The sequence below is a fragment of the Teleopsis dalmanni genome, chromosome 1, assembly GCF_002237135.1.
Source record: "Teleopsis dalmanni isolate 2A chromosome 1, ASM223713v2, whole genome shotgun sequence".
Lineage (NCBI taxonomy): Eukaryota > Metazoa > Arthropoda > Insecta > Diptera > Diopsidae > Teleopsis > Teleopsis dalmanni.
In genome coordinates, this window is record NC_051846.1 from 130584130 (window position 1) to 130589901 (window position 5772).

A 5772-nucleotide genomic window follows, 5' to 3' on the forward strand; every position below is an offset into this window, starting at 1 on the left:
ATGGACGGCAGCTAACAATCGATTTTGGAGGACATCGCGCAGCTGGAAGTCGAACACTAGTTCGTTTGGGCTGAAACCAGAAGTTGCGTTTTTTTGTGAATTCACTGCCCATTGTAAATTCCGTAAGTTCAGATCCCAATTGTTTGGATCTTTGTTCGATGTTCGCAGATATGATATGATTATCTGGTTAGCTCTCTCAACTTGTCCGTTAGCTTGCGGCGTTCGTACAGCTGTTTTGACATGTTGAATATTATTGTTGTCGCAATACTCCTCAAATTGAGTGGATGTAAACGATGTACCTCTATCAGTAACAATCTTTGCAGGTAACCCGAAATAGCTGGACATCTCGTTTAAAACGCCACGGTACGTTGAGAGTAGATCTTTAAGTTGTTTGCGTGCATCCGACGGTATTTCTACCGAATTTTGCAGATCTTCTATATGACATTTGTCTCCCTCTATGATAAGACGTTTGCCTTCACGACACAATACATCACGACCCAGCAAAATATTTTCGGGTATTTTTCCGTCATCCACGATCAATAAATCGGTTATAAATTCGTTATTATCAAATTCTACAACAGCATTTATTTTAGAGATGCAAATAAATTTTCCATCGGCGAAACCGCTCAAAGTCACAGAACAACGCAATATTTCATTTTTAAAATCTTTTGCAAATGTCTCCCAAATTAGAGTATATGCACTACCAGGATCTATAAATGATCGCGTCGGTTTTTTATTTACTTTTACAACTTTCGTCACGAGCTCATCTTTTTTTTCGCAAGTAGTTTCAATTTTGTTAACCGTTGGTTTATTCTCGGCATTGTTTTTCTTACTAGGACAATCGGTCTCCTTATGCGTAGTGCGATTGCATATGGAACAACGCTCTTTACGTTGTGGTTCAGGACACTTGTTTGAATAATGGCCTATTCTAGAGCAATTGAAACATTTGACTTTTCTAGTCGTCTCGCTTTCCTTATTATGGAGCGTTTGTATCTTAGATTTGTCTCTAAGATCGTTATTAGTATTTACCGGGTATTTAGGTTTTGGTTTTTCGTTAAAGTTCTGAACATCATTATATACAGTATAAATATTTATATCACGTGTTGTGTCAGCTCAGATGGTTTGTTGTAGTACTTAAGTGCCCTGCATGACATGGTGGCAAGCCCGGTATGCTCGCCGGTTTAGGGGTGGGGTTCTTGGCTACTCAAATCCTACTGCTGACATCTAACAAAAAAAAAACATGCCATGACTTATTCCTATCTAACTTATCATTACCTTAACTCTTAAATATTATTTCATTTCATTTCTACTTCCATAGAAAACTATATGTATAATTATATATTAAAAAAAAACTAAAAATAAAAAAAAATCTACACTTCAATTTTTGCTTCATATTTCTTACTTTAAAAAAACATTTTTCTAAAAAAATGTTCTACTCTTCTCTTTCCTTTTCTTCTTCTATTCAGAATTCATTCCAATTTCTAACTATTTCCTACTCGAGAACTATTGTGTGTTTCATTTACTCTGTTTGAATTTAAAGAAGCCCTCGTCAAACAAAATGGGCATCGCTCCTTTCTCATTTGTAATGATGACGGCTGCTGCCTTGGTACTTAGCGTAATCTCCTCGCTTTTACGCAGCCAGCACGTTTTACCGGGACCCATGCCCAGGTTTCGCATCATTGATATTATGTCCCCTTGATCTTTGAGGAATTGTTCACTAGATGAGAGCTGTTCCAAATTTAAACAATTCTTATCTGCTGCCATCTTCTAACTATTACGGAAATATTTGTACCTGTATCTCTGTATTACTGTATCACTACACTTGCCAAAATAACCTTCAGCACACCTTTAGTGCTATTGATCTGTTTTTTTAGTTCATACTACAGCTATCTATATTGGCTTACTAAAACAAGTTTCACATTTCTCGAAGTAATACAAACAAATAAATGATTTACAACCGATTGTTTTCAGACTTCAAAAAAAATTATATTTACATTTATTGAATCTTAATAATTATTGTTATATTTCTGTGTTTATATAATTCTATTTTATTTATTCAAAATCATTTATTCAATTATCAATTAATTATTACATGTGCACGCGCTTTTTTCTATCTCTCCTTCTTCGCATGCTCCAAAACAGCTGATCACCTTAGTGATGCCATCTCGTTACGATAATTGATTTTATATCGTAACAATTATTATTACAATAGCCAAAGAAAATAAAATAATAAAAATAATAAACAAATTATTTATGGATTATATAAACAAAACCATATCTATCTTGCCAAGCAATAACAATTTATGCATAAATATATGTATATATCTTTCAAGTTCTGCTGATATAAATTTCATAAAAAAAATAAAACCTTTCTGTACATCAAATTTCTGCAACTTTGTTTTCTTTACAATTTTAATTCGATTATACTCTTTTCTCTCTTAAACAACTTGTATAAATTTTACTTTAGGTACTTACTACCTTTGATGAAATGACGTCACTTCTCGGGCTCCAGGTACCTAGCTAAAAAAAACAATTAAGAGAACTTATGGAAAAATAAAAAGAAATGTATGGGTAGATCAACAAATATTTGATGTACTTAAAGAATCGTTAAGTTATATCACTATTAATACAGAGATTGACACTCTCTTTTTGTTTTTTTTTATATTAATTACACCAAAAAAAAGTTCAAAATATATAATTACTGATAAATTGTTAAAAATTATTAAAATTATAAATTATTAAAAATTATTAAAATAATAAATTATTAAAAAAATTTATTTAAAATTATAACTTATTAAAAATTATTGAAATTATAAATTATTAAATTTGTTAAAATTATAAATTATTAAATTTAATAGATTATTGATAAAAAAACTTCTTTTACTTTTCTTTTTAACTTTCAACCCAAAGGTGGTTACTTCATCGTGTAATTTAAAGGCAATATCAATAAAAGAAAAACATAGACTATTAATTTAAATAAACAAAAGAAAAATAGTCTTAAAACAAATAGTTTCAATTTAATTTTTTTTTTCTAGTAATTTAGCCACTGTTCAATAATTTTTCTCAAAACGGATACAAAAAAAAAAATCCGCTGCTTCACGGTTATCTATGTTATATTGCTGTAAATTGACACAGAGTACCTGGTAACACCGCTACTTGCACCGCTATGCCAGTTCCTCTATTCAACACCACCGCTACTTGCACCGCTATGCCAATTCCTCTATTCAACACCACCGCTACTTGCACCGTAATTGGCTGTTAACTGTATGTCCTCCGTTTCTAATATTTTTTTTTTTCTTCACACTCCAGAAGCGTTACACCAGACTCAACCGAAACCATGAAATTTCCTCAAACACCACAAACTGGTTCTCGTTTTTATCCTCACTGTTCAAAGTTATTAAGGTATATATTTTTTCCTTCTGTTTACACAGTTTATTTGCTTTAATAATATATCTCTTGAATGAGCTATTATGTTCTTTACTGTACAATAACTTCAGAAATTTGGAATTTAAATTTGGAATAAATTGTTTACAATTTTTATTTTATATATTTTTTTTATACTTTTATATAGTCACTATGAAGCGACAACTTCAAATATTCACTTTTAGACAAAAAAATAATTAATTTCGGTTTTGTTTTCTGTACAATAATTCAACCGATAGACTTTTAAGTAAATTGTTTACAGTATTTTTATTTAAACTATCGTTAGGCGAAGCGACAACTTCAAATATTCACTTTTAAACAAAAAAGTAATTAATTCCGATTTTGCTTTCTGTGCAATAATTCCACCAATAAACTTTTAAGTAAATTGTTCACAGTATCTTTATTTAAATTATTGTTGGGCGAAGCGACAACTTCAAATATTCACTTTTAAACAAAAAAGTAATTAATTCCGAATTCGTTTTCTGTGCAATAATTCAACCAATAGATTTTTAAGTAAATTGTTCACCGTATTTTTGTTTAAATTATTGTTATGCGAAGCGACAACTTCAAATATTCAAATTTATTTCTCTGCTCAATTGCAAAATTCAAATTACAAATGACGACCTCTCACAGCTCCGCTTCCTAATTCATATCCCCGCTAATACTTGTAACTGACCTTTTTCAAAACTTTATCTCCAGTTACCAATATTGGCGGGTTAGCAAAACATTCCGTTCTCCTAACATTTTATTTGTTTCGGTCTTTTTCTACATTCCGAATATATAACTCCTAATTTACATGCTCTGCTCTATTGGCAGCACTAAAACTTGCACGTTCGGAATGTGTAGGAGCTTTCGCCGCGATCTTACAAACCAAAACAAAAGACAATAATAAAATCAAAAGCTTTTAATTATTTTTCTTTGAATGTGCGCGCAATGCACATGTTAATTTCTATTTTTTATTTTTTTTTTTTTTATTAGTGATTAACGTACAACCAAATAAATCAAAAAGAAAAAAAATTAAAAATTTTCTACTCCTGGCGAGGTGAATAAGGAATTATCTGCGTCCTATACATGCAAGGTGCTCTTGGACAGCGTGGGACAACCCAGGTAAAATCAAACTATTCTTTTCTTTTTCTTCACTAAACCATACGTTTCCTTTACCTAGGCCTACATAACAGGATCGACGGGGTCGATGTTGCCTGTAACATGGAACCCACTCGTAAGAAATTTACATGTAGGCTATTTGTTGCTTTGTTGCTGTTGTAGTACAGATATAGCTAACGCATCTTCTTTGTCTTACGCCCAACGTGTGGCCTCAACCCACACCCTGAATCTGATCTCAAACTCTACCGACTGAACTAGCCTGGTCTTTATTGTACCTTTGGCTGATTTTAACATTGTGTCGTGACATGTTATTTATCAGTTCAAACCAACTTGTAAATTATTTACTGAATATGTCTTTAGCGTGGAAGACGCCTACTTTTCTCCCTTGGCTGTTGCCGAGCTCATATAATGAATTACCTATTGCCTTTAATACTACACATTTAACATTTTTGTGTCCTAGTTTAGCATTGTAACCGTCCGCCAGTTTACTCTGTCTGAAGTTCTTACGATAAACAATTTGCCCTACTTGGAATTGCACCTGTTTGCTTCGAGTATTGTAAACCTTCTCGGCTCTCTTATGTGCGTTTTGTAGTTCAATATTTATTCTATCTCTCACTAACTGTTGCTTATCACAGTGCTGTAGGTTCATAACCTCGGCAGATCGCATTAGTTGCAGTTGTCTATTGACATCATACGCCGCGCCATGTTGAATCATGTTCACACCGAACACCGCAAAGTATGGCTCCATTCCAATTGAACTGTGCTTTGCACTCTTCAAAGCAAAGGCTGCATCACTGACATGCTCGTCCCACTTCCTTTGATCAGTACTCAAATATGATCTTAACATTTGCAATACGGACTGGTTGACACGCTCTGCTGCATTCGCTTGTGGAGAATATAACGCCGTTCTGACTTGTTTTACTCCATATTTCTCTAAAAATGGCTTGAAGGTTTCGGACACAAACTGTTTACCATTGTCTGAATGCACGAATTCTGGTACTCCAAACATATGAAATACCTCAGTTTCTCAATACTGCACTACCTTAGCCGCTGTCGCAGTGGACATGGGTTTCAAAAAAACATACTTTGAAAAGTGATCTAAACATACAAAAATCATTGTATTCTCTGCTTTCGTTCTAGGATATGGTCCCATAAAGTCTATATACAGCCTTTGGAAGGGTCTTTCTGTTATCATTTGTGCCCCCATTGGCGGCTTACGCATTCTGCTTACGGACTTAGAACCAT